Raw genomic sequence first — 12,771 nt, 5'->3', positions numbered from 1 at the left:
AATGCATGCATATGTTCCTACACTCAGTCAGCCCTCATGGCTTCTGAGTCACGACAGAATGATGAATTACCCCAAAACTCATCTGGTGTAGGAAACCCGCCTTTGTCTGCATGACGGACAATGTCAGGAATCTCAGCCCAGGGTTCAGCGACCTGCAACCAAAGACACATTTCCCCAGTTCCTGAAGTCATGCAATAGATGCTAACCGTTTTGAAGGAACTCTGAACCCAGGAACCCCACTGCAGCCACTTGCTTTTAGCTGCTTTCAGCCCTGAACCTTGTACCTACAAACCAAGCAGGTCCACCAGGAATGTACCTGTGGAATCTGGGTTTGTACAGTTCTTGCAAACTTGACTTACTTGAAGCATTCGCCAGCCCAACGTCCCTTTATTCCGTGGGGGAAGATCACCCACACACCAGTGCCTTGGGCCTTTTTAAATGCCTGAATTATCTTTCTGTTTCCACAGGAGAGATATTTGGAACTATCAGCTGTGGACTCCAATGTAGAGCATCCTGGGGCACTGTATAAGAGCGGATATCTTTCTGCTTCAGGCTTGCTGAATTCTGTACTTGGGCTGTGCACGTATTCCTCCTCAAACACTAACCTTCCCTCTTCTGGGCTACTACTACTTCTGTGGGTAACACAACCGAGAAGGACCCCTGCATCCACCCCTTGTCCCTGGATCTGTCTTGGCAGGTGGAATTTCTGGATTTCGGCACACTGGTTTCTAAATCTCAGCAATATTTTAGCAGCAGTTGGTGATGCTCCCATGGGCACTGGTTCAGTCTATTGTGTGTGTCCCCAGGGATTGGGAATGTGTAAGATCTGGCATCCTCAGGTAGGAATCAGCTTAGAACTTAGAAAGCCTTTCCCCAACGGGGAAACAGTTTTGACGGAACAGGGCTATTGCGGGATACTTGAAGGCAATCGGAAATGAACACACACAACCTCCTTGGTCTTCATCCTTTGGGGGGAACAATATATCATGAACTGCTCTGGCGCAAGAGGCAACGTGGGTACATCTTAGCACCATGGCCTGCTCCTCCTCTCGACTCCTGTCATTCCTGACTCCGAAGCCAGTAGGAAGGACAATGTCTTTGATGGCAACGCAGTCTGATTGGCAGCTAAGGACATGTGTTTACATATAAGCGTTTCAGTTTGTCTTCATCTTCACGGATAACATGATTCTGCAGAAGGCTTGCCATTCTCAGCCTCTACCCTGTCCAGTTCAACAGCAACTTGCCTCAACTAGCAATTTAAATGTAAATTAGTAAAACAAAATAAGAATTCAGCTCCTCTTGTTAGCCACCCTTCAAATACTCAATAGTCACACGCAGTTACTGGCTATGACGAAGAACACCCAGATATAGAACACTTTGATGCACACAGAAAGTTCTATTAGCACTGGTTCAAGTATTTCTAATCTTTGATTCTCAAATCCAACTGCCTCTCATGTGACCCTGATAAGGGAAGCTTGGTGATTGCAGGATATGATTCATTTGTACTGTTATGGTAATTGCTTTTATCATGATGATCCATAATAATAATAAAAATAACATACCTACTGGATTTGGGCTGTTTATTGCTCACAGATGTCATCTGATATGTGGTTAACAGAACTTTGAAAATTTCCAAGCTTTAGGCTAATTCTTCAACTGCTTCTTTGTTCTTGACATTCATTCACATATTGGTCATTTCACACCAATCATGGAGGTCATGATCTCCATACTTAGATGGCGTGAGATGAACCATTCAGACAATGTGGTGTTATATTTAATGTCTCATGTCACATGGCTCAGTTCTGTCACTTGTTAGCTCTGTCATTTCCTACTTGTAAAACAAGAGGATATCAAACATAGAGACCCCATAAGGTTATGAAAATTAAATGGCCTAAATAATCTGATAAGTTATTAACTCTTCAGCCAATAATTACTATTTTAATGATCGACCCACTTAATCTCATTTTTGTCATTGGTAGGGGGTAAGGTTTACAGTCCAATTATTTTTCTGGCCAATCATTCTACAAAAGAAATGGGGTGCAGGACTGGAATTGCAGTTGACATAAATATGCGGTTTCTTGCAAGAACAACCATTTCAACAGTTCCTGCAGCATGGCGAAATTTCCTGTTCTTTGTTTGGCTGCTTTTTTCTCCCTGGATAAAGTCTATGAGTAAGCCGAATAGTGGCAAGCAAGGAAATCAGAAATTAGATTCTGACAATGCTAGTTCTTCTTTTACAGAAGAACACAACCTTCTCTAGAACATTCATCCAGGAGGAAGGTAACTGAGTTTATTTTGTCGTCTTGGTCTCCTTCACTCCTTTTTTTTTTGGCAGGTGGGGGGAGGTTTCATTGTAATGAGAAAAAAAATGATGAGAAATAAACGCAGTCTTGTTGCCTGGGAGCACCGTGAAGGGCTTTGTGGCACTCATGGCAGGAAGTCAGAGTTTACAGGGAGAGTTGAGGTTTGGAGAACTTTTCACTGTGTTAAGGTTACTTCGCCTTCCGGTCCACCTGTTTTTGCCTTTATCCCTACAATGTTTCTGCACCACCCATCTTGGCGAAATGATTCTTGGAGCCCTCCCAGGATCCTTCCAACTCTCCTTCCTCTTTTCTTTGGAATTGTGCAGCACCTCACTTCTCCTTGAAAGTTGATTCCCAGTTCTCTCAGCTTTGTTTCCATGCGTGAAGTTCAGGACTCCCTACATTGTAATGCACATTTAAAGTTAGCAGTGCCTCAGATAAAAACAAGACCTTGATTGTGTCATATTCAATATTTCCGGGTGTTGCGGGGCTGAGAAAGCTACCTAAAATGATGGATTACATACTGAAGACAGTAATAAATCAACAGACTGGAACAGTAAGCCAGTTTGCAAAATCTTCATCTTTAGTATTTCTAAGCAACATCCATATTTAGAATGAAGAAAAAAAAAAGAAGTAGATTATAAGCAATGGGAGCTATCTTTTTTTTTTAAAGCCACCCCAACGAGGGTGAGGCAATATCCCATGGCTTTGATATGCATTTCTCAGATGTTTTGTGATGGTATCCAAAATATTTTTGTTCAACAATACAGGACGCCTGTCTGACTCTGGCACGCTCGAACTTCCCGCCCTTGGAGCGGACATGGGCTTTGGTGTGGCTGTGCGGGGTGCCGGGGTGTTGCCAACATGCAGGTACACCTCCTGGCCCTTGCGAGCACCAGAGAGCGGCATGGTGCCCAGGCCCTTGTGGGATCCAGCGCCAGCACCAAAGTGAGGATCTGGAAACCTGCCTTGGGGATGTCGCTTCGGGCATGGCTGGTCTCACGCAGGGCACACACCTTCACCTTGGGCACCTCCAGTGCCCATATCATCCGAGACGATGCCCACTGTCTTGTTTTCCTGGCCTGGCAGCTTCATCTTCCAGGTCACCAGGGACAGCACCAGGGGAGGCTCGTGAAGAGCCTGTTGAGCACTGCCTGGTTGAAGGTCGAGTTGGTCCTTCTGGCCAGAGGCCGGTGGAGCTTGCCCTGACTCGTGGGCTCCTTGTGCTGGCCTTCGGTCCTTGCTGTGGCTGATGTCCACTCCCATGACGGCCCCTCCTTCTTGGCCACATCCGGAAAGAGTCACTGTGGTTTCTTTTAGAAGTTTCACAGCTTTCATATCTTACATTTACACTTACAAGTCATTGTGAGTAAATTTAATGAATGGTATAGAAGAAAGGGCCACTTTATTTTGTATATGGCTACTCAGTTTTCCGAACGTTGCTTTTCATAGAAACAAAAGCCAAGTGTTGACAAGGATGTGAAGAAATTGAAACATTTGCACACTGCTGGTGGAAATGCAAAATGGTACAGTCGTTTTAGAAAACAGCAATGTGATTCCTAAAAAGAATTAAAAATAGAACCCACACAAATCCAGCAATTTCACTTGTGGTGATGTAAACAAAAGAATTCAAATCAGTAACTGAGCATAATATGAAACTGGTAACTCAGAATGAGAAATATTAACGAAGCACTTATGTACTCATCTCTGAACTATCATATCTCCCCAGAATGGGAAGGATAGTGTCCATGCTGGACACTGTGCTGTGATATTAAGGTGCAAGTGAGTGGCCAGTGATCTCTCTGTCCCCCTGCTCCCAAGATAGTCTGATCTTTTTAGTAAAGATTAGACCAAAAGTTGCACAAGAGAAGAGATGACGGTTGGCTCTTGCGTAGCTGAATCCCACATCTGGCACGTAGCCCTTAGCTGTGGCAGGCACTTACACAGCTGGGTATGAGGTTGAATCGAAGCTCACGTCTCTCCGTACATGTATGTACTCTCTGGGGACAAGCGGATCTCCTTCTGCACTCTGTCTCTCTCCGTCTGATTCTTCACTCCCACTCTCTGGGGGAAGAACCTCAAATCTGACGCTTTGCTTCGAAGGCACGGAGTTCCAATTGTCTGCTGGATAGTCCGTTAGAAACGTCTTTGCACAAAATTGCTACGCCTAAACTCACCTTCTTCTCCACATGAGCCTTTCTGAGGCTCGCCCGCTTTCACACTAAAGGAACCGCTGCACAGCTTCTAAACGGCAGTGTGTGAGCAGGTGCCTGGGGTCCTGAGTGGCAAATGCAGCGGGCAGAGAAGAGTCAGGCAAAACACCACCAAGAGGAGCTGCTTGGTGAGGCTTGTAAGTGCCGCCAGGTCTGGGTGCAACCATCACTTAACGGAGCAGCTAGTTTGGCTTAAACATGCATTTCTTTGCTCCATTTTTAAACACATTTATAGTTACAATCATCTTTCATGAATAATGAAGAGTGAAAGTTATGTCTATCCAATTTATTTCCCCAATAATTGAATGGTTTTTTAAAAAAGCATTATTTTATTTGAAAAGTAGAGAGATACAAAGAGAGAAAAAGAGGAACAGAGACAGAGCGACAGATCTCTTACCAAATATCCCCAGTGGTGAGGCGGGCAAAGCGGATACCAGGCACCAGGAACTTGGCCTGGAAAGCAGTGTGGTTTGCAGGATCTCACTCCTTACACAGCTGCCTGCCAGGGCGGACTTGCCTGGAAGTCAGCATCTGAGCAGACATGGGACTTGAACCCTGGAATCTGATATGGGACTCAAAGAGCTCAAGCAACACCCTAACCATTTGCTGTCAGTCTTAAACTCCAGCTTGGCCATCGTTGTTGACAGGCCTAGCCCACTGCCTAACCAGATCAGATGCTTAGTCAGTGTTGATTGAGTAAATCAAGATAGATCCGTGGTGGGGGAATAAAGCCTTAGAGTGGCTCAGTCCTGAACCCTTTCTGGAGTAGGACTGAGCTATTGAGCACTAGTCTGAATGAAGATACGTTATTGCAACTCTTTCTTTTTACTTGTAACTCATTTTGTAGACATTTTAATGCATTAACTGCAGCCTGCTTGAAAGAATCCTACGGGATGAGCACTGGGATGCGCCATACTTCCGCTTGGTCTTCTCCACCCAGTATCTGAGTGCCTGGGTTCAAGACCCGCCTCTGATTCTGATCACCCAGTCTCCTGCCAGGCACACCCTGAGACAAAGCAGGACTTGGGTCCCCTCACCAGGGAGGCTTGGGTTCAGTTCTGGCATTTCTGTGTCTAGTACGGACCTGGTCCAACCCTGGTTGTTGTGCACATTTGGAGAATGATCCAACGAATGAATGGAGTCTCTCTTTTCAAATCAATTCTAAATACGATTATTTCATGATAACTGTATTAAGCTGAAAGGAGTGTCTCTCTAACTTCGGCTCACCCAGCTTAGGTCGCCATCACAGTCGCCACTGGTTGAATGAGATTGCTGGGTTCAGAGACCCTGGAGCCCTGGAGGAGTTTTAGTTTCAGCCCTGCACCCGCTCCACACCACAGCCCCACAGGCCCCACAGACTAGACTCCCTCTATTCTCTCTACTGGCTTTTTGCAGCTTCTTGACACCTCTGGGAGTTTTTGCAAAGCATTCCCTTCACAGCACTGTCACAAACCAGCTCCTTGAAGCCAGTTGAGGGGGAGGCAGGCTGCGAGGCTCCTGGGGGCGAGCGAGGCCTGCTCCATGCTTCAGGAAGCCTCTCCAATTTTTGCACTCTGAAAACAAGGGCAAGGGAATCCCTAGGGGTGTCTGCCTGGACAGCTAGTGCCCCTCACTGCAAGGACTCTGGAAGAGAAGGAAGTTAGCGTCCTACTGTAGTCTAGGATGGATGGGAAGCCCAGAACGGAGAGGCCAGATTTTGCCCTTCTTTTCGCTATGGAGGGAAACCCCTGGGGGCCTTAGCACCCCCACTGGCTGACAGAGCTCATGCTCTTTCTAGATGCCGCTGGGCTGCTCTCCTGCCCATCTGCTCCCTGCCAGGGATGCTAACTGACTCTCCCTCCTGGAATGCAGGCCTCCCGAGGCTGCACCAAGAAACCAGATTTCATGTAGGGACCCTCAAATTATTAAGATAATAATTATTATTAAGATAATAAGTACATCCCTTAAAGACATCAGAGTGTCATTCATGGGGTTGGATAGTCTCAACTTGGGAGTAATGGTGACCAGGGAATAATCATTCTACTACTGGTAGGTTTGGTTTTCACAAATGACTGTGCAGCCTCCCTTCTTTCCTTTGTTGTCTGTCTGTCTATCTATCTATCTATCTATCTATCTATCTATCTATCTATCTATCTCTCTACCTATCAGCTATCTATCAGCTATACCTCTCCCACCCACTGTGTGCAACACTTGAGGATGGGCCAACATCAGAGCCAGGAGCCTAGAACTCAATCCTGTTCCATTCAGAAGTGTCTTGAACCCCAGCCACGTGAGCCATCATTGCTCTCTCCAGGGTCTGTGTCCACACAAAATGGAGCAGGCTACTCTAAGTTCGTTCATCAGGACCTGTAGGTTTGGTCCTTTACCCATACACCAAACATACTCAGTACGGCATCTTTTGTCCTCAGAGAATATCTCAGAAACCTTGAGCTACCAGACACAGAGGAAAGGACGTGATGTGGAAGACACAAATGTGAATCCAGGCCTCCACCACCCTGGCCAGAGCTGTGAGGACTTGCATAAATCACATAATATCGTCATCTGTACAATACTGCCACTGATACCTGCTTCGAAGGGTGCAAAAAAAACTTTAAGCAGTAAAAATCTTACCCAAATGTGAGTGTATCCTCCTCAATCCTCTGGAAGACTTGTGTGAATTGATGAAGTTCCATACTTTTGCTGGAGTCCTATTACAATTTGGTGATTATTGACTGAATGAGAGTTTTTTGAAGCTGGAAGAGTTCCACCTGTCGACATGTCCTAGGGATGCTCAGTGATAACCTTGGAGTTTTCCTGGCTAACATGTTTCCTGCAGGAGACTTAACTTGAGTGTGAATCTCAGGTATAGTAGCACATCTTGATGTCTCCTGCCACCTTCTTTTTGAAGTAAGGATGAAAGTAATACTCCTCCTTGATATGTTACTGGCACCCCGAACAGGTACATAGAATCAGCGTAAAACTGGCTGTCCAATGTATTTCCTGCTGCAAACTCTATCACTCTGGAGGCCATATCACTTCCTGCTAGATCACCAACACACAGCAAGTCCCCGCAATGGAATGAATGGGATGTTGACCTCATCTCTGACATGTGCATACTTTATTTATTTATTTTTTTTACTTTCTCTGAATGGTCTTTGGCCACAATACAACCACAATGGTTCTGTCACTGCAGTGGAGTTGCACCTTCTTATGATAAAAGCTGACACGGTGGTACTATACTATATATATATAGCTACTATACAATCAGATGCAGGGAAGACATCGAAAGCATTGATTGTCTCCCTCAAATTCTTCATGAAGTACTTGGATTCTGTGTTTGGAGACAATCAAATGGTAGAATTAAATCTCATGAATAGATCAAGAATCCACCTTGGGGTGATCAGACTGTCCAAAACACTCAGTGTGATGCTTAAATGCCAGGGTGGTGGTGTCCAGCAGGGCACATGTTCAAATCTGAGCTCTGTCTCTTGTGCGCTACGTGATCTGGGGCAGCTTCTAACCTGGGCAGGATGGCGCTTTCCTCATCTCTCAGTGCTCTAAAGGGTTAAAGAGGATGCTAGCACAAGCTATTTTTGCTGTTGTTTTTGTTGTTATCACTGTTTCCACAGTTAGAAAACCTCCCCTTGCATTTCGGGCTGGCATCGCCCAGCCCATTTCTCTGCATTCTGAGTATTTCAAACCACTGTAACCCACAAGAAGGTTAGTACCTCTGATAAGCACTGGCAAACCTTTGTGGATACACGTTTTTGCCAATAATAATATTTATTCCCAAGAAACCAGTAACCAATCATATCTCAGTGTCTTATGAACAAAGTGATTGCAAGTACCCACTTTCATATCTCCAAAGGTCATCATCGTCACGGGTGCTCCTCCCCTGGAGCAACAGGACCCCCAAGGGGAGTCCGTATTCTGCCACTGCGGTGGCTACTGTGCATGGTCCTTGCCTTTCTCATCAGGTCTGTTTCCATGGAAACAGACATATTTACTCCCATCTGTTTAATTTCTACCATGTCAGGATCTGTGGATGGAATTAGGAATTCCTCTATTGCTTTTCTTGGTGTGATTAAATGGCCAGGTTTGCCTTTACTTGCCTCTAATGTTCGTCATGTCTTTATCTCTTAACGCCAGTGATGCGGTGAACTCAACACCTTAGAGACACTCAGAAATGAATGGTCAGTGAAAAACAAATGAGTAGCTGAATAAACAATTAGGAAAGTCTTTTGTACAATAGGATGATTACAAATAACGAAAATATTTTGCATATCTCAAAAAAGCCTGGAAATATTTTTGGTTTTACCACCAAAAATGGGGTGTGTTTGAGGAGATAGACAAGCTTGACTTTAGTAGAATGCAATGCAATATATATATGTATAAACACATTACATGCTTCTCATGTGTATGTACATTGTCATGCATAAATTTGAAGATGAGAAAAAGACAATCAGCTGAATGAATAGGCCACACTCACCTGGTGCTGAATGTCAGAGAGCAAGTCCTCTGTGTGTCTGCAGAACTCCTCTTAACACTCAGCTAAAATGAGAAGGTGGGGAAGAAAGCCAGGGATTGTTGGCATGGGATGAGGAAAAGAAAAAAAAATCAATAAAAAGAAAAATTCAGACAACGAAACATCCTATGCTGTTTCACTTACATTGGAATCTTAATTTGCATTTGACACTGTGGTTCCATGTTTGTTTAACACAATATATTTTTATTAAGTAGCTACATGAATGTGTCGTCATGTTCCTGTAAGTTGAATAGGACCCAAGCCTGCCCTGAAACCTGAGAAGAGCATAAGTTACATTACGCTCTCTTACGGGCGTGCAGACTGATGTTCTCTAAGAATGGAAGAGCAGCTGGCCAAAACACAGAACTGCTGATGGGAAACTGGGTGCTCTGTCCACCATGCTAGGACGTTATGCTTTGCTAGATCAAGGAACATTTAAGCATTTGTGAATCATAACAAATGCTCCACACACTGCACAGAAACACTGTAGATCCACTGGCTCATGTACTGCTTGGTTTTTAGTAGAGTCGACTGTCCAGAACGCGAAGAAGGAGAACGTGATGATATATTTACTCCACAGTTAGATAATCAAGAAGTAACCACACCAATTTTTGGGGTGCAATAGATACAACACCAAGATTTTCATGGGTTACCACTGGCTGTTTGTCTATCACATTAAATAAGTAGACTGAGTTCAGTAGCCATGCTTATATTTCTACTATGAACTCCATTGAAACTAAAATGAAGGGCCCGGTGGCATGGCATACTGGCTAAAGTCCTCGACTTGAACATGCCGAGGTCCTATATGGGTGCCGGTTCTAATCCCAGCAGCTACACTTCCCATCCAGCTCCCTGCTTGTGGCCTGGGAAAGCAGTAGAGGATGGCCAAAAGCCTTGGGACCCTGCGCCTGTGTGGGAGACCTGGAAGAAGTTCCTGGCTCCTGGCTCCAGATCGGCACAGCACCGGCTGTTGTGTTCACTTGAGGAGTGAATCATCGGACAGAAGATCTTCCTCTCTATCTCTTCTCCTCTCTGTATCTCTGACTTTGTAATAATAATAACAATAAAAAATCTTTAAAAAAGAAAATGAAATGGGAATATTGCCCTAAATCTTGAACTGGTAGCAAATACTGATTGCTCTGTCACAATCAGAAGCTAAGTTACACGGAACACCAGTTAACCCTACAAACATGTGTTCACTTGGAAATATTGGACTTGAAAATCAAGATAAAGGACATAATTAAACGTCAGTCACCTCAACAGTTGAGCCCCTGCTGTTGGCTCTTCTACAAGAGGGTGGGCACCTGCTCATTGCAGCCAAGCTCACCAAATTCGACCAACTTGACCTGATTATTTGGTAACCAAAACGGATTAAAGAAAAGAGAAATATATGTGGTGTGATTTGGAACCATTGTGTGAAAAAACAGCAGCAAAAGCAAATTTCGTGTCTCACTCTGTCACAATCCTAAATAACCAAGCGCACCGCTCTGCCGTTTCTATCTCTGTGGTGGCACACGCCCACAGGGAGTTCACAGGCAAGCCTGTTGGAGGAAGGACCGTTCTGTCCTGTAATACCACCCTTGACGGACAAGCAAGCGCATTGCTGCTAAGGAAAGCTAACAGAAACCAGAGGGAAAAAATCAGAAAGTTGATCCATCAGCCAGATTACTGGATTCATTTCCATGTAAGCCAGCATTGCAGCTGTTGTTTGAGGACGTGTTGAGGGTGGGGGTAGGGACTGGAATAAGAAGCAGCTAGATTTTGAGGTGAAAGATAAACTGAATGGAATTAGTGTCATCTGCCTTGCTGGTTAGCAAAACTGTGATCACCCCCCTTTCCTATTCCAAACAGGCTCTTACCTCATCACCCCACTAAAACAGTTTTGTCAGGATTCTCACTTGAAAAGCCAGATTTCTAATGAAAAGAAACGGTTGACCCTTCCTGCACAGATAGGTCTGATTCGTAATCACTGGCTCGTACTATGCAACTTTGACACGCACATGGCACAAGGCTGGTAAAACTAAACTTTCCTGTCACGTGGAGAAGATACCCTGAGGCTATTTCTTTCATTCATTCAGGGATTCACCCATTCAACAGCACTAATGCCTCCTGAGTATCCTGTGGCTGCACTCTAAGCAATGGGGAAACGACCAGGAATGTGAATCAGGCTGTGTGACCGACACACTCCTTGCTCTTACACTGATCCCATTAAGCAAAAGATAAATGCCCCGAATGATTTCAGAGTAATACGTGTGGTGACAAACTGGGGTGGGGCAAGGTGAATGAAAAAGCTTAGGTGACAAGGAAGGGACACTGAGCCACCTGAAGACTTCCGCACACTTTTCCTAAAGCCACCACTCTGTCAGTGCAATCTCCCAATCATTTTCTGGTGTCACTACGTCTTCCATCTCTCCTGAAGTGTTCCCACCTGCATACAGCTGACTGTGAGCTCTTTCAACCACAGAAAACCCACTTGGAATTTGTCTCCTTTGTAGCTTCCACCCCATTTTGTCACTCTAGCATCATTAACAGCAGATGCACACTAAAGTATTACACCAGACGCACACTAAAATATTACACCATATTTCCTCCAGCTCTCCTCCCCTTCTCTCCATCTTTGGAACATTTATTTATTTATTTGAAAGGCGAGTTAAAGAGATAAAGAAGAGATAAGAATAGAGTGAGAGAGGTCTTCCAGTCACTGGTTCATTTTCCAAATGGCCACAACAGCCAGGTCTGGTCTAGGCTCAGGCCAAGAAGCCTGCAAACTGGAACGTCATCCAATCTTCCACATTGGTAAGAGAGACCCAAGCACTTATCACCGCCTGCTGCTTTCCCAGGTACATTGGCACGGAACTGGATTGGAAGAAGAGCATCTGGGCCTTTAACTGGAGCCAATGCAGGATGCTGGCATTGCCAGTAGTAGCTTTATCTGCTACACCTCAATACCAGCCCCTCCCCTTCTCTTTTGAACCTACTTAAAACAAGCTTCTATGGTCAACGTTCCAACAAAATTGTTCTTGTCTGGCACCCCACTGGCCATATTACAGTCACCTCCTCACTCTTCCTGTGTCTGGTTCCTGCCCGCAGGACTCGCTGTTCCCCTATACATAGAAGCCTCATCTACCTGGACCTCACTCTCCTAGAAGTGAGCTGTGGCAAACTAGTGGTAGGCTGGAAGCCCAGGGGGCGGGGGGTTGTCAAGGCCCCAGAAGCATCCATCAGACATGACAGAGTATGAATACTTCTGTTTCTGTCCCTAGTAAGGTTTGGGGTATACCCAAACTGTATGCTAAATAAATCTTGTGAAGTCATTTGGTCTAGCCAAAGCTGGTCCTTGAAATTCATGAAAGCTATAGTATGCCAATATTTCAGTTGATAAGCTGATACGGCCCATTTATGATGTTATAAATACGGGCAGGAAAAAAAAATGTTTTCTCACTCCTGCGCTGAGTGACCCCAAGCTTGGTTCTGTGTAGGTCTCTAGAGACTTCCCCTGGTGGGACTGAGTGTGGTTTTCCACAATGATATGCGGACACACCCTAAGTGAACTCCTCTCCTTTGTCTGACACATTCTCTTACTCCCTCATTGGTGCCCTTTACGATCATGTCTCCGAGCAGGTGCCGACATCAGGTCCAGCTCGGCAGCTACTGCTCAGAGAATCCAACCCTGCATGGCAAGAATGGCTGTAGTCTTCTCGCCGTGTCATCTTCACAATGTCACTGTACAACTTCCCCCATCGAGATGAGA

The 12,771-nt window shown here is 45.1% G+C and overlaps 1 pseudogene; it reads right to left on the bottom strand.

Annotated features, from left to right (window-relative positions):
* Positions 1–2,970: 2,970 nt before the first annotated feature.
* LOC121158966 lies at positions 2,971–3,643 on the bottom strand (annotated as a pseudogene).
* Between the last annotated feature and the right edge of the window lie 9,128 nt (positions 3,644–12,771).

The sequence above is a fragment of the Ochotona curzoniae genome, unplaced genomic scaffold (assembly GCF_017591425.1).
Source record: "Ochotona curzoniae isolate NIBS_2020 unplaced genomic scaffold, NIBS_Ocur_1.0 contig_4064, whole genome shotgun sequence".
In the NCBI taxonomy this organism is placed as follows: Eukaryota; Metazoa; Chordata; class Mammalia; order Lagomorpha; family Ochotonidae; genus Ochotona; species Ochotona curzoniae.
Note: the sequence above shows the minus strand (reverse complement) of the source record. Positions and strands in the feature narration are given on the sequence as shown.